Raw genomic sequence first — 24014 nt, 5'->3', positions numbered from 1 at the left:
TGCACCAAAGGAAGGATTCCCCTTTGTTGGTCCTTTATCTGCAGGTCATAAAGCCAAAGCAGTGCTAGGTGGAAGGGCTTTTCCATGGACAAACAACTGACTGATTCATGGCATTTGACTACATTAGATCAACCAGACCAAATGCATGGACCACATGAGAGTGCTGTCTAAAATCACACCAGGAGCTCACAGACTCCATAAACAGAGGAAAGCCCTGCCGGATGCAACTTTTCTGAGAGCCTCTAAGTAATGAGGATAAGTACACGTTCTCCAAACAGGAGGTGCTTGGTGTAATGAGGTGTTGCCAGCTCCAACCATTTTGTTAGCCATACTTTGGAAGAACAAGTAGAATCTCTTTCCATACTCACCACAAAGTAAGCAGAGCAGGGAGCTGCAGGAAGAGCTAAAAATGACAGACAGACAAGAGACAGCAAGAAACACTCTTGCTCTGACCGGAGCATTAGGCTATGGAGGCTGGAAAGAAGCAGTCCAGTACGTGCTCACATTAACAGGTTTGAAATGTTTTGTACATGTTCAAGGGAGTGTTGCAAAAGCTGCAGCAGACAGTTCAGGGAAGATTCCTTCTCTGTGAAAGACAGAAGCCAAAATCAGCCAAGCAAAGTAACTACTCCTGGACTGATCCAAAGGTGGTGACAGCACTGAAAACACAAACGCAACAGCACCATTACAGAATGCAGCTCCCTGCCAGCACAGCCAGAATGGGAGAATGGCTTGACTCCCTTGCAGCAAAGACAGCAGATGAAAAAGGAAAACCACCAGCAACAACACAAAAAACAAGCATGCAGAGAACAGAGAGATGATGGGAGGCATTAGAGGTGATGTTGGGAGTTGTGTAAAAGATTATGGGTCACTTCCAGTACTTCAGTAACTCTCCACTCCTGACATCCATGATGCAGTTATACCAAGAATCATTTAACAGGGGAAAGTAAGAAGAAATCAGCATGAAATACTATCCCATTCAAAGCATATCCAGCCCAGGGGGCAACTGAGAAATGTATGCTGTAGTTGTGTCAGTTGTCTTCAGAAGGCTGCCTAATCTTGTGATTATTTACATTTGCAGCTCTGCCTGCTCAGATAATAAGAACAGCCAGGGTACCAGTTGATTGCCGGAGGAACTGGGGAGGAATTTTAATCCCAGACCCTCTGTTCCTGCATTGCACGGTTGGCAAGGTGCATCACCGCAGGCAGCTCAGTTCCCAGACACTGTCAGAGCCATAGTATTGGATTAGGTACACCAGCGATCTGATGCATGATGACAAATCTCATGTTGCACAGTTCACCCAAAGTATGTGGGTATCTGGGATAAATATACACCTTGTCATCTGTTACACTGCTTAGGAAACTTGATTGCCTTTCTGCTCAACCTAGTGTGGAAGGCTGTAGCTGGCAGCCTTCCTCCTTTCCACACCCTCTCAGGCTTCTAGGGACCAGAAGAGTCAACCCACAGGGTAAGAGGCCTCCAGCTAGCCTAGAAGCAAGATCAGGAGGCATGCTCTTCAGTGGAGATTTATGAGAACTTAGCATGCTTCATTTGATCTTCTAGGCTAATCTGCAATGAGGTCTAGGGGACGAGGCAGTGCAGTGGAGCTCTGCCCCATGAGACCTGCAGAGCATAACACAGTTAGAGTTGCTAAAGGGAGGGATGTTGGGGGTACTCCCACCCCTCTCTACCTTCCAGACAAATCTACATATGGACAGACACCTGACTTTTGGGGTCAGCAGATGGATATTTATTGTCCTGCTCTACTCCGCACTGGTGCGGCCTCGCCTCAAGTACTGTGTGCAGTTTTGAGTGCCCCAAAATAAGGACATAAAACTATTACAGAATGACCAAAGGAGGGCTACAAAGATGGTGAAGGATCTGGAGGGCAAGATGTATGAGGAACAGCTGAGGTCCCTTGGTTTGTTCAGCCCAGAGCAGAGCAGGCCGAGGGGAGGCCTCATGGCGGCCTGCAGCTCCCTCACGAGGGGAGCGGAGGGGCAGGCGCTGAGCTCTGCTCTCTGGGGACAGCGACAGGACCCGAGGGAACGGCATGGGGCTGGGACAGGGGAGGGTCAGGCTGGGTGTTAGGGAAAGGTTCTGCACGCAGAGGGTGGTCAGACAGTGGAAAAAAAAATAACCGGGGCAAACTGTTGTAACCATCTCAGTGCCAAGGACCTGCATGTGCCCTCTCAGCTCCTCGCTGACCAAAGCCCCCAGTCCCCTTCATTGTCACTAGAGGTCAGTGCAAGCCCGGTGATGCCTCTGCTTGAATATATCATGTTTTGAGGCATGAGTGTCCCCAGCGAAGGCCACAAGGCCACTGCTGTTCTGTCGAAGTATAATTCAGAAATGGGAGCATGTCCCAGGCTCACTTGGCAGCCCTGAGCCAGGCTCCCTAGCCTGTGGCATGTCACGTAGAAGAAGGCATGTCGGGGCAGCTTGTCGCACATAAGAGGTAACATAGTGGGAGTATTTATCACCAGTGAGAAACCTACAGAGAAAATGGAAATGGAAGAAGAAACCCTACCTTACAGATAAAGGGGAATGAATGTACCCTTCCTAGCCATCAGGCCTGAACAAATGATCACGGCTCAATTCTCTTTGGCCGCTGAGAGCTGTTTTGCACTCAAGGAAATAAATGGGTTTGTCCCTTACTCCTGCAGTTAATGCCATCCCTTCCGTTCTGTCAGAGAAGCTGAGGCAGAGAAATTGCATTGACCTGGATCAAGCAGGCTGGAAGCAGAGAACGGAGAGGGTGCTGGAGTGCCCTGAAGAGAGAAAGACTACAATCCAATTTGCAATGAACTTGCTGCAATAAGGCAAAGTTTGTATTTGCAGTGCAGTAAATTGAGGAGTCCCCATTGTATAATTGCACGCCCACAGTGAGGTTTGACTGCTGTCTTACTGGGGAAAAGGGAGTCATGGTGTGGAAGTGTGGTACAGCCCAAACAACAGGAGATAAATGAACTTGAGCATGGGAGAAGAAAAAATCATCTTTTCCACTTAAATTCCGAGGATTCTGCAAATTATAAAACATTTCTTTGATCCAGTCACCAAAGCTCTGGCAGAGGTAAGAGAGGAAAGGCCACTGGCTTTGGGGAGTTCTGGAAATTTTTGTGGAGCTTTGGAGGAGCGTCTCCTGCCCCTCAGCCTAATTCCTCGGGTGGACCTCCCTTTTCCTCCAGCCATTTTCAGCCTCTGCACACAGCTCCCTTGGCTGCCACCTCCCAGGCTGCTTTCTGCAGGAGTGGGAAATCAAGAGTGGACCTGCTGGGCTCTTTCTGCAATGCAGAGCTTGGGACAAGAAAGGGAAAGGTTTTAGGTGTAACAGGCAATTCAGAGGAGATCCTTGGGGAAGGGTACAGGACTGCAAGCTGTAATCCAGCCACCCCACAGCCTTCAAACATGCCTCCCTCGGCAGCAGAGAGCTCTTGCTGCAAGGGAGGGATATGCTGCCCCCCAACAAGGACTGGGGATCAGCTGTTTAGGCCATGCTTGCTGTGTGCCAGGACAGGTGAATCTGGTGGTCTTGCCACCTCCCCAGATGCTCTCCTGGAGTGCTGCCGGCTTCAGCCATGCCTGCAGCTAATGAGCAGCAATGAGCGGTGAAAGGAGACAGGCCCCCAAGGAGAGCCTTTCCATATTACTTTCACAGTGTGACTAACAAACAAGGGCATTTGGGTCAGGATTCATAAACCCTCAAGCAGATATTGGTTATGAAAAATCAAGCAAAGCCACATCCAGATCCAGTGTGCTTTGGAGCAGAACCAGTGAAGCCCAGGGAGCAAAACTGGGCTGATCTGTACAGCCAAAGGAACAGTTACTGCACATTGGCCTGTGAACATTCAGATGACTATAGCTTTGACACATACTAAGCACCCAAGCTGAACTTCTCCCATGCTGTTTCTCTCTGTCACATTTTTTATTTTCCCACTTAGAGGGTAACATTAAAAAAATTAAAAAATAAAAAAAAAAATGCAATATCTGCTTCTAAGGAAAAGCTTAATGAAAACCAAATGCTTTCTGCCATGTCTCTTTCCTTTCATCCTTCCCTAGAATGACTTCTACCCTCTCCCTGCTGTGGAGCTGGAAATACAACTTGGCAGAGCCACAAGCTGGGAGTCATGTAAGAGCCCTTTGTGGCCCAGGGGAAAATCAATGCCACTTAGACCAACACATATGCTATACATAAACACACCACTTGCTCAGAGAAGCCACAATCAGGAAAGTTAGCCCACTCCTAGCTTTCTGACCATTCTAGCTGTGTTGCACAGGTCTCCAAACATCAGCAAAGTGTTTGTGACATAGCAGAGTCAGATCTAGATGCAATTCAGGCAGAAAACTGACTACATAGCCATGCATGTGTCAGGCTGGGTGGTGCTAACAGAACAGATCCATGTTCCTACATTGTAACCTCACCCTTTTCCCCAGGATCACTGATCTTAATGGGATCCAATCAAAATGGAGCTCTTCCTTCATCAAAGTGCTCTCCCTTTGAGAAGGTGCAATGGATGGGAAGCCACAGAACCTAAAATTTTCCATCTCTTTCACTGTCTAAAATTGCTGTATTCATGACAGCATCCTTCATACACATGGATTCATCTCAGTTCTTATAGGTTCACATACCCTATTTTACAAAAGTTGAGAGCGTGGCTGCAAAGTCACATCCACCAGGCCTGGGAAGACAGATTTCTACTAGGAGATAAGTTATGACACATCTGCCTTCTGAATCTACCAAAGAACTGCCTGTTCCCAGTATGCTGACCAGACCTACTATCTGCATGCCCACCTTCAAGAATGTCAGATTAACAGTGTAGGTGCAACTTGTCATTTAACCAAGAGCACCCAATATGATCCCTAACCCTTCCAGGTGTGGGCTCACCAACACATGCCATGTCACCCCTGCAGCAGATAAAGCACCACACAGCTTCCTTTGGGACTGCTTTTCTCTTGCTTCACAGTGCTGCCACCTCCCAGAGCTCCCACAGGTACTCAGAAGACAAAGGTCTCAGCTTAAATTCTCAAAGCCATCAGTGATTGTCTTGCATCACATTTACCACTCTTTTCTACCACAGGTGCACTCCTAATTCCCACAAGTGTTGATAGCTTCCAACAGCCCTTGCCTTTTCAAAGGGCACTGCAGACAGCCATTTACACTTTAAATAGATATTAAAATGAAGCCACCTGCACGCCTTCCAGTTCCCAAACTGCAGAGCAGAGTGATGGATAATGGAAGTGTACCAAACACATCAACAGTTTCCACTAGCAACTGCTGCAGAATAGCATGATACCAACTTCAAATATGGACAGGAAATGCCTTTTGATATCAAATGTAAGTTTCAACCCCACAAGAGTCTCTAAAAATAAGCATTTTATTCCCAGCCATTCTTGATTTGATACTAAATGGATTGTACAGAAAGACCAAGCTCTAGAAACAGAAATAATAACAGAGGTACAGTTTTAATTGCCTGATCCTATATTCTTCTCCTTTTCACAGAACCTGCTGCCTCATCCAGCACATAGACGTGCTCTGTGGATGAGGCTATCTTTCTTCCATGCTGTGGCCATACTTATCTGCATGCCAGCAGTGCACTGCACAGCACACAGAATCCTGCTCCCTCCTGGGCTTTCCGATTTGCCTCATTATTATTACCACTGAGCAGTTCTCAAACTCAAAAGGACTTTTGTCTTCCAGTCACCCCTACAAAAACAAACCGTTATTACAGCCATTTTAGAAACAGGGGAATTGAGTCATAGGCAGATCACAGCCAAAAATCTGTGATGCTGACCCTTAACTTTGGGCACTACAGTGGTTGGCTGTCCCAGCACACAAAATGAAACAGCTTGTGGTCATTGCAGAACAGTTGGGTCTATGTGGTTTGCTCAGCATCCCGTAGAGTCCATGGCAAAGGCAGAGGGAAAAGCCAGGATTTCTACAAACCACGGTAACATTCTCATCATGGCTGGTGTTACTCATTCTCTTGCTTGCACACAGAGGTGGAAAGAATTTTGCAAGCATCTCCTTAAGCCAACAGTCACCTCAAGTCAGGACACCTCACCTGGGAGACATTGGGAAAGTTCCCACCAATGTGAACCCTCTGGATGGGAAACACAAAGATACAAAGATGAATGTCAATAGAATCAACTAATCCTATGTGCCAGTATCAAGACACCAATAGCCCACATGTAGAAACCTCCATGCACTCAAAGCACATCTCCCATGGGTTTCATCTGTAGTGATTTCTGCAAAGCAGACCCCAAGGACTCGCATCAGCCCTTTTTCTCTGCTGCAATAACTCATGTCTGCTTAGATCTGCTTTTAAACAATTGAGCACAAGCTCTGTCTTGGCTGAGAACCAAGTGCTGCACATTTGCATCCCAACTTTACGCCTTCTTGCGCATTGAGCCCATCCAGATGGCAGGCTGTATTTGAGGCTTAATGATCTGCTTTCCCTCCCCCCAGTATGGGCACAGTAAATCACTGGCAAATCTTCCCAATGGTCTTTTAGAGAGAAGACAGATCAAATACATATAGTGTGTTTTAAAATACCAAGTCCTTGGGAAAATTATGGTCTGCAACATTGGTGAAGGGCATGGATTCAACTGGATGACATAAAATGCTTGCAAATCAGCTTTCCCTGCCAGCCCACACTTCCCAAGTCCCCATGCCTGGGACTGTTTCCTTCACCTATTGCCTTCATTAGGCAAAGATTGTGCCAGGCTTGTCTTGCTCACTCAGCTCTTGGTCACTTCAGTTCCCTACCTCCTCCAAAGAAATGCTCTTCTAGCAGAGACAAGCAGACCAAAAAAAAAATATCAAAAATCAGGAAGTAAAACTAGTCTGTTTAAAGGTCAGGTGCTCCTCACAGAGGCTGTTAGAGCTATGGCTTCCAGAGTAGAATTTTACGTATCCAAGTTATTATCAGGAGATGTACATGCTCATGACATGAGAGCCAGCTGCATCTTCTGCCCACAAAACACGACGAAGAATACAGAAGTCTGCTCGCAAGACCAGACCTCAGACACGGGAGAGAGATTTTAAGATATCTGTATGTGTGGCCACATAAGATACTTTTGTCATTTGGCAAGAGAATAAAGTGGCACGTGAAAACTTGGTCACAGTAAATATCCACAGAGGTCTGTGCACTGGCTGCTTTACGTGACTCCCCACAATAACACACAGAATGCTGTAGGACAGGCACGTAGTCACTCTGAACTGTCCCAACAGCATTTATCAGCCTTAGCATGAAGGTCCATCTGTGTCCAGCCTGGGGACTGCTAGCTCATTGTCTTCAGACTTTTCAATACCAGCAGTGAATAAGGCAAAGGTTTGCACTGTTCAGAGAGGAATGGTCCTGTGCTGAAATGCCATGTGCTAATACAGTCAATTATTTGGGATGCTAAAGCAATTTATTTAGGTTCACACCAAACTTAATTGTGATATTTCCTGGGTACTCGGTTTTGCTCCTCAAATTAACTCTTTTTATCATCCAAAGACTGCTTTTCAGTGCATGTGGTATACTTATAAGGAAAAATTCCCTCCTGTGGAGTTCACTGCATTTCGATCTACTTAAGATGGATTTGACAATAAACTTAAGTGATTTGTATGCCTTACACTAGCCATCTGCATAGAAGTAAGTATCAGCTATAGCTTACATGTAATATACTGCACAAAATATAAATACATCCACATGTGCATTAAAACAAAATGCCAATGCTATTTCTCAAAGAATATGGGAGTAAGGGCCAGGGGCCAGCAAAATAATTTTCAGCTTTTAAGTGACAGACAATGGAAGTGATCCAGTCTTGCATCTCATAAGTACTGGCAGATTGGCCAGGATTTGGATGCTAACAAAGAGATTCAGTACACGGGCCTGGTTTCAATTAACAAGCATGTGTCCATATGGCTCTGTGTGTGTGTATGTTTATACCGAGTGTTCTTTCCTGTTAACGGGCGCTGCAGAAGTACGAGCATGCGTGTGTGTGCTTGTGAAGGCAGGTTCAGAGCTAGCTCAAAGGTGCCCCTATGCACAGGCAAAATTTACTGCTGACACCCAGAACAAGAGGTCTTGTGTATTAGCCATGACAAGACCCTGGAAATGCTGTATTTAAACAGAACACCTCTCTTCCCTGGCAGGAAAACAAACCCAAGCACAGCAGTGAAAGCACCAAGTCCCCGCCACGTGAGAGGTCTGCCACTGTGCTGGGGTCAAGAAGCAGCAGCCGATGCTGGGACAAACCCCACCCAGGGAGAAAGGAGGGCCAAATACCATCAAACCTGTTCCTGGCAGACACACCAGCCTTCTCTGCTTTGCCTGTAGTGCTAGGAGGCAGAGACCACCATTGCTTACTGCTCAAGCGGCTCATACAGTCTCTTCTTGCATGAGCACAGCCAGAGCTACCCCTCGCCAGGGCCGTTCTGCTGCTCTGGAAGCCTGCTTCCCTCGGAAACCTCCCACATGGCCTGTGCCTGCAGCTGGCCCACAAGTGTGCGCGTCAGACCACACGCCTGCCTGAGATTTGTCAGCAAGCCTGTATGGCTGTGTGTCTTGTCCTAAGTACTTGTTTCCCCCAGCTTTCTTTTAAAACAGTGCAGTTGTGAGCTCAGACAGGTAGAAGAAGGAAGAGACAAATGAGATAAAATAATTTGCACATGCTAGGAATAAATAGAAACCCAGTAATTTTTAAACAATTAATGCATCGTTAAGCTTAATTTAATGATCAAAGGGCTGGAGCACCTCTCCTATGAGGACAGGCAGAGAGATTTGGGATTGTTCAACCTGTAGAAGAGAAGGCCCCAGGGAGACCTTGCAGTGCCTAAAGGGGGCCTACAGGAAAGCTGGGGAGGGGCTCTGTGCCATGGAGTGTAGTGACAGGATAAGGGGTAATGGCTTTAAAATAAAGGAGGGCAGACTTAGACTAGATATGAGGAAGAAATTTTTCACTATGAGGGTGGTGAGGCACTGGCACAGGTTGCCCAGAGAAGCTGTGGGTGCCCCATCCCTGGAGGTGCTCGAGGCCAGGCTGGATGGGGCTTTGGGCAGCCTGGTCTGGTGGGAGGTGTCCTTGCCCATGGCAGGGGGTTTGGAATTAGATGATCTTTAAGGCCCCTTCCAACGCAAACCATTCTGTGATTCTATGATTTATTCCCAACAGCCACATACACAGGGTTCACGATCAAGACTGAAGGCTATTTGGGAAGGAGGGTGTTAGGACAAGATATGCTGTGGGATCAGGCTGAGGTTATGGCTCAGATTAGGAACAGCTCAGCTGCTTACAGACAAGCCTGGGTTCAGAAATCAAGCATCATGACAGTGTCTGGAGCATCTCAACCCACAAATATGTCTACCAGTGCCAGCATCTCCAGCCCTTCATGCCTCCATACAAAACGTAAGAGCTGCTGTGAATAGTGTAACTCTTCAAGCCTTCACAGTACAAGCAAGTCACTCACTCCTGTCATCTGTGACATCATGGTGCCTTGAGGGAAAGCAGACTCAAAAACCTCAGTGTTGTTTGCAAAATGAAGAACTGTTGAATCCTTCCTGTACTCTCCTCTTCCTCAGCACTGTGAAAGCTACCCTGGAGAGTCACATTGACAAAGAAGTCACTGACAGGACGGGTTAATGCCACAAAACCTAGATGATAAAGGTGACCTAGATGATAAAGGTGACCAACACATCCCCCACCCCCCAAGGAAACCTGCAAGTGACCAAGGACAGTGTCTTCAAGAGGGGCACATGTCTCAGAGGCAAGACACTATGGGAAGTTCCCAAAAGGGAGGATATTGTATTTGTTGTGGGATGTCATGAGGGTGAAGGAAGAGAAGCCTAAGAAAAAGAACACAAGGGCAGGAAAACAGTAGATGTCCAGCCACTGACTATACAGAAGAAAACCCTTGTGTGCCATCTGCCCTTCAAAAGGAGCACATCAGCAGCTCAAGGGGACATCCATGAACAAAAGTCACATCACAGGCCGCTGAAGTCCCAGCTCTTTGCAGGAGTCCTCTACCTCGTGCATGGGTAATGACATGACATAAGTGGGAAAGGGGGAGAGGAGCAGGGCAGTGGTATAATGGACTAGTGAAGTGGGATGGCCAGGAGTGGGACCAGGGAGCAGAGCTGGGGGAGAGCATGAAGACTGGAGAGTTTTATGGATGGAGTTAAATTCAAATGCTCATTTATTTTAAAAGATTTTTTTCTCTCTCTCTCTGATGATGGGATGCAATTACAAACCTAAATTAATATGCCAAGATAAGAGACAACAGATGGATACCAACCAGGAGGGGAATAAGAAGAGACAATGAAGCAATTCTGGTCAGTCTGACAGATCGTGAGCTCAGCAGCCTCCTGCCAGCCCACATTCATTCATAGGCACATCAGTCTTTGTCCTTCAGAATGGGGTTTCACCATTCAAAGGAGATTTTTATTACCGTCTTTGTCCTTATCAGTGTTTTTACAATTTATTTGCTCCAAATCTGGTAGGGACCAAGTGTTTAAGGTCTCACAATGATGGAATTCCTGGCAAAGAAAGAGACCTGAAATTCTGTAGATGAACCAAGGAAGAGGGCAGAAAACAATCTCAGAACTCATGAATGGCTGGGCCCCTGTATCTACGGCGGCCCACACACAGCACTCCAGGCCTGGGGTCTAACCTGGAAGGGAACAGGGACTCCACGTGGCAGCTACATATGCAGAGCTGGTTTGAAGTGATAAATTTGCAGGTTCCAGCCTGACACCATGCTGGGGCTACAGAGGAGAAAAAAAAAAAAAAAAAAAAAAAGCAATTATTCCACCCTGGTGATTCATTCTTTAGTGTTTCAGACATCACAGAGCTGAAGCCAACCACACCTTTTCAAGCATTTGGTCCCTCAATTAAAAACAGACCTAGGTACCCACAGCAAAGACTACTATTCTTCAAGAAAAAGCTAACAACACTAAATACCAGTTTGCCTTCTTGTAAACTCTCTCAGGCCAATACCAAGTTTGTGATGGATTTAACTCTTTGGAGGGCAAGAAGCACTTCAGGGCTAAAACAAAGAAATCACTTAGTTGAGTTGAAGTCATTATTTTTATGGAAAGTAAAACAAGCTGATAATTTTGATAAAACAAGAATTCACTTCTTCCAACATAATTCATACTAGAGAACTGGAGCGCACATTTTGGATGGCAAACAGCAGCTGCTATTAAATTCTTGCGAGTGACTTGACAAGCAATTAAAATTATCAGAGCACTTTGGTATTTCTTCCTATGGAAGAATAACCCAAAGTGTGGAATAACCCAAATACCTGGCAGCATCAGTAACTTGAAAAGGCAGTTTTACCAACTTTAAATGCACATAAGAACAGGATGGAAATTACAGAAGACAAAAGTGCTATGCACCTTCAGTTGAAACAGCATTTTCTCTCCGAACTTTTCAAGTGAAACTTGGGCACTAACAAAGCCATCCACTCACTTTGCCTCTGACTTCACTGGGACCAAGATGTCAAGAATGACATCACAGAAAGGGAACTGAATCAGAACCAGAGTCAAAAAGCAGAGGAGTAGAAAGACTATGGCATAAAAAGAGATGAGAATGATCAGCTTTACTTGGTTTCAGAAGGCAATAAATAAGTGAGAGCTGCAATAGATAAAAATATCAAAGGATGGAGAAGGCAAAATTACTGCCTTGTGCAGGAAATGGAAGAGCATTCAATTACAATGGAGGCAGGTACAGTGAAATGTTTTCCACATGGCATCTAAATAATGTGTGGAACTTATTGTTGGAAGATGTCATTCAAGCTAAGAATTTAGTAAAACGTAGAGCAGGATTCATACATCTTACAATGGATGGGAGTTTTAAGAGCTTTTTCTATACTGCAGGACATAAAAAACAACGTCTAAGCAGCAAGGATTAAGTAGAAAGTATCCCTCTGGGAAGGTTATCCCTAAACAATGTCCTGTGGGATACTCCCCTTTCCTCTGAAGTGCTACAGACAAGCCAGAGGTAACCTACCTCATCCTGATTTCACCTGTAGGATAATTCCAGGAAGGTGTTTTCACAGCTGAACAGAGAAATTTTATGCTACTTAATCTGAGCCCATTGGAAACACTTAGCAGCATCTCAGGCTGCACTGTCAGGAGATCAATTATTACATCAATAAAAGGAATTAAGAGCTTTGTCAGAAAAACATCAGGAAAGCAACAGCCCTAAAAGATACATAGACCAAATTCTCATGCTGTCATTGCTGAGATGGAAGGGGGCCCTCCCTCCTGTCCCTGCCCCAAATCCTTGTTCCCTCCCTGGAGCAGGAGGGAAGCAGATTGCCAAGGGCAACTCCTCAGTTCCCCAGGTGAAAGTACCATTTTGTCTCAGTTCCCAGTGATGTTAGTGGAAAAGTCCCTCCCAGACTCAAGTGCACAGACCTACAGAACCACATGTGAATCCAGTAAGTGCTGACCTTACATACCTCAACGCTACAAAGCAAGAGTAGCAGCCACAGCTTCATGGCTTAAGGCTATTGCGTAGGTTATTGAACAGAGGCTCTGCCTGCCTGGGGGGAGCTAAGCTGGCAGTGCTAGAGTGGCTCAAGCAGCCTGTGGCCCCACAACAGCTGGAAGAACAGAGCAGAGTTAAGGGGGACAGAGACTGCTTTGGAGACAGGCATCCCATCTCTTCTTAGCAGCAGCTGTATGAGAGAATGCCACCATGCCTGGCTATGGCAGAAGAGAGAGGGAATGCAGATTGGTTTTTGAGCTGGATCCTGCAGTTTTGATTCACAAATAAGGAACGCTTCAGGGATGAGCCTACAGTCTCTAAATATAAAGCCTTTTGCCTGTAGAATGTAAATCACAGCCCTTCTATAGACACCAATGGAAAAACTTTCTGCCACACTAGCCCTTAATTCTAGACAACAGAGAAACCCAAGATTGTGTCTATTTTAGAAGTTCTGAACTGGCATTTTTATGATATTCAAAAGCAACAATGCAATGTTATTATTTCTCTGGAGCAAAATAATTTCATTTTCTTCCTGCTCCTCTTACCACCCCAGAAATCTAAAAGATGGACATAATGGGGGGAAAACAGACAGCTATTGTCTGAAAGAATATAACAGAGAACTGGCAGTTGGACAAACTAGTTACCTGCTAGAGGACATGGACATATGTCCTCTGCACCTCATAAGCCAGCAAAAATCGGCTCAGCTGCTGAAAATTGCTTAACCCATTGCAATCTGCTCCTGATAGGAGTCTGCGGTGCTACACCAGGCTTGTTCCTCCCACTCCTTGCCTGCCTTCACACGTGCATGCACACTGTTAGGAGGACAAGTTTCTACTTCTGAGTGAAAGGTGACATCTCTTCTCTTCAGGAGGGTTGTTCAGCAAGCTTGCAATTTAATCCAGGCTTTCAAAGCTCTCATGCTGTCCAATGGCTTGACTTGGCTTCCTACAGCTCTGCAGCGCTTCGAGGCTCTTTGTTCTGTAGGGATTTGATTTTTATTCTCTCTGAGATTGGAAAAGAAAGAATCTTTTTTTAGCACATAGCTGGGGCTGGCTTAGAAGACTAAAGAAAGGCAAGGTCATCAGTTCAAACTAAGCCACATCATTGTGAAAATGCTAACAAGCAAGAGAACTAAGATTCTCTTGCCTGATACAAGTGATTGGGCCACAGAATGGTCATCAAGTCCATCACCTCTGCACTATGTCACAGACACGATCCTAATGTCACCTACTCTGTCACTCAGATCTTGCCACCAAAGGCAGACCAGGCCCAGATGTGCTTGGCTTGCAATATCCTAACATCTTCATATTGATTAACTGTTCAATTTTCTCAGCAGCTTGTAAGGCCAGGTAATGGCTATTATCACCGTTCAATGCAAGAGTGAATTATGGTTGATATGCAGGGCACAATCAGGACAGTGATCTGAGATCAGCCAAGCTACCAGGCTGTCTTCTGGCCCCTACAGATTCCACCCAGCTCAGCACCAAGATTAAGACTCAACCCATGTCATGAGGAAATTTATACAAACTGCCTACCCACCCCTGCTGCTTCTTCAGACACCTTGTGCTGCCAGAGCAATATTTCATAAGTGACTGCAATCGTTCTGTTAGCCACTAAGTGTACACAGGTAGTGTTTGAGTAATCAGATCGGGGTGGTGCCTACCCAGAAAACAAACAATACAAATCTGCTACAGTTCTCAGCAGGACGGCAGGCAGGAGCAGCAGCATCAGGTTGGCCCCAGCTCTGCAGCAGATCTCCCCTCCGGCTGCTCCTTGGCTGGCCTTGGACACACCACATCATTCATAGTTCTGCCCTGCAACCACTGAACAATGAGCTCAGTAGGGAGGGCCTTTGCGACACATTTGAACCAGGGCATTGTACAATTACTGCTCCTTCCTGCAGAGCCGTCATGTAGCTGCCACAGCGTTCACTCACTGCCAGCATCCCAAAAGGACTACACGGCTGCTTTGCCCCGAAGGTAAAAGGCATAGGTTTATTAGAGCCATCTGGGAACAGGTTTTTAAACTCCCCTGGGTGTGCATGTACATAAACACACAAAAGCTTAGTGCGTGTTGAATTCCAAAAAGATCACATGCCCTCTCAAGCAGTATTTACTCTATTCCTGACACAAGCCAGTCTCTTTCCTTCCTTCCAAACTGACCCTTGCCTCTTCCTCCCACGGGGCAGCTGCCTCCTTCCTCAGCTGACAGAAAAGGAAATACTTTGTTGGAGTAGCTGGATTTCTACTGTGAGCAGCTTTTCACTAGCCAGCCCAGACACAGATCACAGTCCCACTCATTCAGAGCAAGGCGGTGTCCTCCAAAGGTCCTGATTTCGTCTGTACTTGGATGCTCTAGGAGCGCAGGGGAGAGGGACTCTGCATGACAGACACCCCAAGGGAAGTGATCCCATGGTAGTTGATTCTATTCTGTGATTTTTTAAAAGGGAGCTGCTCCTCTTCTCTAGACAGATCTGCAGAAATGACACCCATTGTGTCCTACAGTCTGTGGGAGAAAATGTGTCCAATAGTCTGTGTGTCAAAATCTGACAACAGCCCAAACAAGAAGGTTTGGTTTTCACAGCCAGGCACTGGGCTACCCCATAGCTTGCTAATACAGGGATCAGCAAACCTGAAATGCAAGATGTGAGTCTACCCTGGGAGAACCACCTTCTGATCATGATGTCGCTTGGTGGCATGACTCCCGAAAAAATGGCTCTCTGCTCAAACAAGAATGGCCAATCTTGTTTTTAAGAATCTGGGGTAACCAGAGAGTGGTTACCCCAGCTAAATTGCTTGAGAAGGGAAGACTAAAGGAAGGGTGGATCTAGAAAACTCGACATCACTCTGTATTGACTTTTCCTGTGTCCCCCCTCTCCCCTTCTTCCAGCACTTTCCCTCTTCTCCACAAAGTCAGCCACCTTTGGAGAGTAGCTAAAAATTGGCTTGTGAGCTGGAGGCTTAAAAGGAAATGTTGTGGTAAAATCAAAGTTTCAGTACATGCTAATTTGAAATGATTTTCAACTCCAAACCACTCCCTGAATTTTCTTTAACTGCACAGTGACAGCTTCCATTGCCTGCAGAGTAAATACAGCATTTCTCAGGCCAAGCCAATTTTCCAAGTCAACATTACTGGGCAGCAGAACAATACCTTTTTTAATAGACAGAACTGGTGAAAATGTGTGGGAAAATAATGAAACAAATTACACTAACATTTGCAAACTTCCCCCTTCAAAAACACAGAGACACAAAACAAGTCTTACAAAAGGCCTTATATATTTGGATAAAACTGAAAAAAAAAAAAAAAAGAAATTTAAAATCTTCAACGACCACCAGAGGGCTCTGGGTATGTCTGAGAAATGATCAGCTGAAGTTGAGTCCTTAATTCATATCAAAACACGTGTATGCAAAACGCCAGGCAAGTCTCCCCATTCGTTGCTTTTCCTCCTGTGCAATCAAAAAATAAAATAAAATAAAATAAAATAAAATAAAATAAAATAAAATAAAATAAAATAAAATAAAATAAAATAAAATAAAATAAAATAAAATAAAATAAAATAAAATAAATAAAATAAAATGGCAATTTTGTTCTCAACACTTTTTCTGGAGAAAATGCCCTTGAACATGCTCCCAGTAATGTGACTGCTGTCTACATGTCTTTGCATGCAGGACTACAAACGACCTTGCATCTTCTCACGCTGAATATCAGAAAAGAGCAGACAGTTCAGGAAACAATAACAGAGGGAGGAAGGAAAGAGAGGGAGAGAGAACAATGTTTCCTTGGGAGAGCATCATTTGGGTATGTCTTACAATTCTCAAGGGTGTTGCACATAAACGCACCCATTTGCCAGCTGTCTAGGGAAGAATGTGATCTCAGAGCCTCTAAACCTGGGTGAAGACATAAAGAATTCTCCAGCACAGCAGCTTTTAGACACTATGCTAGACACCAGCTGAATAAACCAAGCTGCATAGCATGTTCCACTGAAGACAGTGGAATTAGGCTTATGTCAGCAGGACCCACAGAAACAGCTGCTTTCTAGTCCCACAAGATACCTGCATTTTACTGCAGTGAGTAATGCTGTTTGGTATAGTTTGGAGTGGCTCTTATTTGACTTTTACTTCTTTCCAAGGATACAAATTTCCTCCGACAAGCCCAAGGGATAAGTAACTAAATCAACTAATCTGGAGAAATGGACAGTCATGCGTTCAGGGCTACACAATGCTTGGGAACCACGGGAGGATCAATGGAGAAGCTCCTAAGGGATTATGTCTCTTACCTCTCACTGATTTTTGTGGTGATTCTGACACTCACTTAGAGAAGTGGCATTTAATCTTTAAACTGCTGACAGAACTGAGGTCTCAAGGTGAAACTCAGCCATATGCTGAGCAGTAAATATCTTTACTGGTGCACATCCTAACAACTGCTACAACTGAGGATGATGAAGGCAGAACAAAAACACCATGCGAATAGTCAGTAACCAGGAGTCTCTACAATATTTAATTAGTAAGCAGTTAATGCTGTGCTTCCTCCCAACTCTCTCAGGCAGAGCTATGTCCCTGTATCACTTAATTGCCAAAACTCTGGACAAGACAGAGAAAGTGGAGGTAGTTTGCATTATCTATTGTTTATAAGGGTCAGCCTGCAGTGCAGAGACTATAATAAAGACAGCAATTCCTACCTGGACTAAGCTGCCCCGTCATTTCTCCTTATTAGAAGCAATCTCCAGCCAGAACCAAGAGAAAGTAGAATGGAAACTTGCTTATGCCAAATTGGGTTTTTCTAACAGAGCTGGATTGATAGAAATGAGAGCAGGTCATATATACAAAATTATCCAGAAACCTGAAAATGCAGATAGAATTATTTATCTTAAAAAAGAATTTCTAAGAGAGGTAGGCATCTATTCATCAACCTTTATTAACTAACTTACCTTGGGGCTTCAATAGATCTCATGATAAACCAACCTTAGGCACACGTATCTTTTCTAAATCTGATTTGGTATCTAAAGTACAGATGCTGACCCTCAGGTGTCCAACAGGCCAGGGGAGGTGAGATTATTTGTGTTCTGTAACCACCATTGACTTGGATTGTCCCCACGCTATCATATACTGCTACAAGTCTATAACCTCTGGGGCTACATGAAACAGCCAGCACAGAGAAGTCTTCCAGTGTGATCTGCCTCGAAGAGATTATCTACCTGTACTCCAAGAAAGGATTCAAGAGCCCACAAATAAATAAACCCAGGAGGCATCATGCATAGATATCCAGCAGATTTCTATTCTTAGAATGATTCTAGCATAAAATGTTTTCTAGTTTGTCTTGCTGATGAAGATAGTGCTTAAAACTGGACATGATGAAAGATGCCATAACAAAGAAAGTGCTATGTAAGATGCCCAAGGGGGGCACAATCAGTGTGTGTGAACACAGCATGTGTCACAGTGTATAAGCAAACAATGACATTATGCTCATGAGCAATATTTCTCCAAGAAGCCAAGCAATATATCTTGAAGAAGCCAAGCTTAAGTTACACATACTCAAGAGGTATGGAGGGTACTGATGACTGTGTTTACCAGTGAGGAGATCTTTGAAAACTTCCAAATGACATAAATATTTAATTTGTATTTTCAAGTTTGAATTAGGCCTGTGAGGTAAGATCCATCATACCAACTTTAGATGTCTAAAAACTAGGCATCTGGACAAAACTAATCATTTGGGTTCCCTATATACTAAAAGAGAAACAGGAACATCCAGGGGCAATTTGGTGGGTCTAAACACAAGACAAACAGGAATAGGGCAGCACCACCCACTCAGTGCTCTGTGAGATGAACAGAAGCAAGATAAGGGATGACCTTATCTCTGAGCAGAACTAGCCTACAGCTTCAGATTACTCCCAAGTGTACCTATGCATCTACAATAACAGTCTTAAAAAAGCTCCACTTTGCCTTCATTTTGTAGTAAAAGGGCTGTGTGCTGAGAACAGTAGGTCTGTAATTTTGGTAACTAAAAGCAGGAGCAGCTTGAAGAATGTCTATTTGAAAATCTAAGTGCAAAACACCTCTCCACAACAAGCAAGATGTATCCCAGGTGAAGGAAACAGAAGATGCTACTCCTTCTGGATCTTCTCCCTGCAACTAAGGTTGTATAGCAACCATTGGAATGAAACAGTTTGTTCAGCATGTCAGATATTGTCCTGGGGGCATGGCTGGTGAGTCAGAGGGCAGAGGGCTAGTGAAGGTGACAGAAGCATGTGTCCTCTTCCCAGACAGATGTGCCCAGATATGCAAGCGTGACAAAATGATGGAGATAAAGCCTTCCAACAGTTTATGTTACTGTAATGGGGAAAGACAGTGGTTCTAGGTTCCCTTAGTCCTAGATTTTCTTGTGGATGACACCAGTTTTTAATGAGAAACTAATGCTCACATGACAACTCACACTCACACCCATCCTGTGCATCTTCCACCACACAGCTGTGCGGATTCACTGTACTACACATCTCTAGTCAAACCCCATGTTTCCTCCTGTCTCTGTACGGACACGAAGGCAAATTAACATGACAGAAAATTCACAAGCAAGGTCCTCTCTCTCACTGCTTCTTCCAAGGGACATCTTCACAGAAGATACAAAGGTTGCATTTTGTCTTAAATATTCCTCTTCTAGAGGTGCCTGGCACCACCAGAATGATGCACAGCCCATCATACAACACAGAGCAGCTGAGTGTCCTTCAGAATGGACATGACTTAGAGGATGACTGAAAACACCTTCCTGCCTTCTGCAGTTTAACACCACTATTTTGTCTGCACTATAGAGCTAATAATCCCACCTTCTCTCTCTTCCATCTTCTTCCTACTGAAAAACTCCATGTATTACTGTAAAATTAGGGCTAATTTTGCATGGAAGGAAGTGAGAGGGATAACACATAGCCAAACACAAGTGCTGCTACATTGTTCCAACACAGAAGGAGTGCTTTGTAGTAGAAAACAGCCACAGTGACCAGGCCGGGCATCTCATAGGGGAGACCGCACATAGTGCTCTCGCTGCAGTACGTTGCTGACCACCACCTGCAGTGCAGGTAACGAAAAGCAGGAAATTATTAAGGACTGCCATGTCTCCCCTCTGCCCCTGTCCTCTCCTCCCTGACATCAAACCTGGAGCATCCTGGGGGAAGCCCCATCTGCTTCTCATTCCAGACCATGTCATGTCATAATTATTCCTAATTATGCCTCATTTAGCTTGATATGTACCAGATTGGGAAAGATGCCCTAGTGAGAACGAACATCTTGGACAGTTGTAGCAGAGAGGCGAGGTGAGAGGAAGTGTGAAGCAGAAATTAATAAAGGGACACGAGGTGCGCTGCCCAGCAAGGGGTGCCCGAGGAAGCAGCGTGAGGCAGGCCTTGCAGCAGGACCGAGGCACTGCGAGCCGGGCAGCGGCTGTTGGAGGGAGATGCCCCCCACTCGCAGCGGCCATGTCCACGGTCAGCACCACGCAGGGCCCCGCGGGGCTCAGCCGGCCCCAGCCCAGCCTCTGTGGTGGCGGCGGGGGCTGTGGGGTGGCCGCAGCGAGGGCAGCACCGGGGTGCGGGGGGCGTTTTGGCCGGCTCCTGCCGCATCCACCCCGGCCGGGCTGGGCCCCGCTGCCCCGCGCCGCCCGCCGCTGCCGCCCACAAGATGGCGCCCGCCGCCCCCTGATGGCGGCCCGGCCCCAGCGCTTCCCTCAGCCGCGGCTGCAGCACCGCAGCCCGGCCCCGGTCCCGGTCGCCTGCCCCTGCCCAGCCCCCGGTGGCCCGTGAGGGGAGGCCGCCGCCTTGAGCAGCTGTTGCGCTGGCCGAGCCCCTCTCTTTGCTCACTCCCGCCTCCATTTTTTTCTGCCCAACCCTCACACAGGCTGCAGGCTTTGTCCTGATAAAACAGGAGGCTTCCCCCATTCCCCTCAGCCCCAGGGAGGTGGTTCACTGGCCCTTGGCCTTGGTTAGGAGCACAACACGGTCTTTTTTCTGATTAAAGACCTACGTGAGTGATTTCAACTATAAAAGGTGCGCTCATACTGCAGAAAAGCTCCATTCCCCGCTAACTCATTCCCCATCTCTCCACACAGCGATGTCACCTGCAGATGTATGGATAGGTGCAGCACCCACAGCTCCTAGACCAGAAGAGGCAGCTGATCCTCTCAGACCCATGCCGGGAACCACACGGTTCCACCAGATACCCTGGTCACCATCTCTTTTTCTCCTTGTGCGTCAGCCATAGATTGAGGCTGAAACACCTCCTGCTAGCATACAGGGACCAGCAAAATGTAAAGCACTGGAAGGTCCAAAAATGTCGGGGACGGCAAGCAACAGCATTTGGTTCAAGAGTGCTTGCTCTGCTCCTCTTGGGGCCCACACTGCAAAAGCCACGGAGGAATCTCTCATCACTGCGAGTCACAGGCAACCAAACAGCAACAGCGTCACTGTGACCAGGACAAAAAGACATTTTCACAAGGCCTTTTGGGGCAGGTGAAATTAAACAGGGGAGAAAACATGCAGAAGTTGTGTCTTCAGGTGCACTGCTTGCTTTCTGAAAAAAACTTCTGATCTGTTTGGGCCGCAGCTCCTGTGACTAAAATGGCTGTTGGGAGAGCCAGCGCTCCACTGTAGTCAGTTGCAGGCTGCATCTCTGAGCTGATGCAGGCATTGCGTCTGCAAAGCCTCTAGCCCTCCCCTCTGCCTCTTTTTCCACCTCAGCATCCACCTTCTGAAATCCCCACCAGGGAGACAGGTCTGCTCTCCCCAGTTCCTTCTCTGAGCTCACTGCTCTTCTGCCACAGCGGGACAGGGTCATGTTCCAGAGGGAGAACAGGAGGCAAAGCCACCTGCAGTGCAAGCAGACAGGCTGCTGGGGGAAGAAGCTGGGTGGCAAAGGAAGGATGATTTACTGGCACAAGCTAAGCCAATATAAACACTTAAACTGATACAGGTGTCTGCACTGTAAGAGATTGCCTGACTTAATTCAATTGTGTTTGTAAACCAATTTAGTTAAATCCATGTAAAACTTGTGTTTAAACAAGCCCAAATAGTGTTAAAATTATTAATAAAACATATCACCATAAAACAAATACAACTTATGAAAGCATCCTTTTTGCTGACAGGATATATCTTTTCTCCTTGTATTTCATATTCCCTCTGTTCTTTTGTTTAGAGATTGTACATTTTTCTGCATTGGTCCTGCCTCTATCTTTCTATGCCATATAAAAATAGGCTGTCAAATGCATGTGAGTCCACCTCTAGTATTTCTAACTGTTGTCAAACTAGAGTTGAGGAGTTATTTACTCATTTTTATATAGGTACTCCCCCCCCCACACACTGTCCTCCCCCCCCTCCCCCCCAGGTTAAACCCAAAACAATATTTTTAAGTAGGCTTTAAGCAAAGCATTTTATGCTGAATCCAGCCTAACCAAAACTTTCTTTTCAAACTGACGCCTCTTATAATTTGGAGTTATTTAACCAAAAGTTGTTTGATTTTTTTTTTTTGTTTTCAGCAAAGTCACTTTTTAAAACAAAAAATGATCCAGTATTTTTGAGTCCCGTTCCAAATCAACCAAATAAAAACTTTGTGTCCAAACTCAAGTGTAGCAAAAATGTAAGATCTTCTCACAAATGCTCAAGTAGTTTGGTCTCTTCCACTCCAAATCCCTCTTTTTTTTTTTTTTTTTAAACAAATGCACGATAGAGTTAACAAATAATAATAATACATCACTGAACTCATACTTGAAATCAGCCACAATAGGGCTAGCATAGAGGTACAAGTCTTCCTCAGACATGTTTTTCTTTTGTGATCCTTTTCTCATACATAGGAAGAATTTTGGCAAGTGCTTCTTGTGTCTGGCTGTTTGCACACTTGCAGAATGGGCTGGGGCTACTGTTCCCCAGACCAGCCACAATAACCAGCAGAAATTGCTGCTGACAAGAATGAAGAAAAGTGGGACACAATTGGGAGATAGAAAAAAAAAAAAAAAAGTTGGAGTAGTTGTAGCAGACTTCTCTAATCAGCTGGACAGCTTTGAAGGAGTTAGGAGGAGCCTGGGATGGGGCAGGGTTTGAGGGGTACAGAAGCAAGGTGGGCTGGGGCCAGATTGCAGGGAGGGGACAGGAAGCAGTCCTTGGGCAGGTAGGGAAGCAGGAATCACTTAAGCCCAGGCACAGCAGCATGACAAATATGGGCTCAGAGATGAAGGAGGCCACTAGTGCCAAGTTGGTGGGTGGGTGGCTGGGACATGTCCCCATGCACCTCTAGCCAAGACTCCAAGACTCCAGTTTGGTGGGCAGAGGCTGCTGTGTGATCCAACCTTAACTAGACTGCACTCAGAGGCAGCCTCCCCCTTCCCCAGAAACCAGGCTGGCCTGCTACCCATCTCATGCAGAGGCACGCACCTCTGTGTTTTATACCCTAGCCAGCCACATGCAACCCAACATTGCTGCTGTCTAAAGAGCACAGACCCTTGCCTGGGGAAAGCGGTGTGCACACAAAATCTCCTGGGAGCGATTGTCACCCACTCACTGCCAGCTGTCCCAAATTCCTGCTCGTTATCAGTGCCAGAGCCCTTTTCCACTGCAAGACAAGGCTACAGACTGGCACAGGGAGGTGGGACCTCACCCACCTTGGGTGCCAGAGCATGAGCTATCTCCTTAAAGCTGTGCCGGGAGGGCCGCTCTCCCCGAAGGAGAAAGTAAGCCTTGTGTACATTTGGCAGGGACCACAGTCCACAGCCACCCAGCCTGGCAACATCACTGGAGGCCTCAAAGGGAGACCGTCCAAGCTGGGATTTGTGGTTGTTTACCTTGACATCCGTTTGGATACACTCCAAATGTAGACAAGGGATTTAGATGTCCAGATTATTCACCCTCATGGCACCAATGCACAAACACAACTACTAGGAAGATTAGAGATATCCCATCTGCTTAAACTGCTCCCCTTTTCCCTGCCAGCACTGATCACTCTCTGATAACCCTGATGAAGGGAATTTAAGCCCTAGTTGCACTGTGACTGGCACCAGCGTGATGATTACTTTCCCCGTGGGACACCCACACACACCCACACACCCCCAGCTTTGTGCAGTCCATCTCGGCTTGGCTCATCACAGCATTAGCCTCATCTCTGCTGGTGAGGCCCCACACCTCGACCCCCAGCAGTGGTTCCCAGAAGCTCTTCTTCAAGGCATTAAACAAAACTGTAGCAGAAGGATGGATCTTGCCTTTTTATTTGGCTATTTAACCATACTGAGATGATCCAGATCATGAGAAGGAAAAAAAAAAAAAAAAAAAAAAAAACCATAGCAGACAACAGAAGGAATTACAGGAAATGTAGATCTTAGTTGTCCTCGCACGATTCCAAGTTGTTATGCTAGTTTTATTCATACTTTAAAATGTCACCTCTTTGGGTTGTAGCCAAAAATAAGTTCCAGTCCACGCTGGAAAATAGAGGCTTTGACCAAAAGTATCTTTACTAAGCTTTAACTAAACCATTTGTTATCAGTAACTGCTACAAAATAAGAGACGCTGTTC

General features: G+C 45.9%; 1 protein-coding gene across 5 annotated transcripts in view; it reads right to left on the bottom strand.

Annotated features, from left to right (window-relative positions):
• The window catches only part of GSG1 (germ cell associated 1), a 91713-nt gene that overhangs the window by 55524 nt on the left and 12175 nt on the right, over positions 1-24014 (bottom strand). The gene's annotated exons all lie outside the window — the stretch shown is intronic.

The sequence above is a fragment of the Anser brachyrhynchus genome (assembly GCF_964034855.1).
Source record: "Anser brachyrhynchus genome assembly, chromosome: 1".
Taxonomy (NCBI): Eukaryota; Metazoa; Chordata; class Aves; order Anseriformes; family Anatidae; genus Anser; species Anser brachyrhynchus.
The sequence above is the reverse complement of the archived record's forward strand: the minus strand, read 5'-3'. Positions and strand labels throughout refer to the sequence as shown.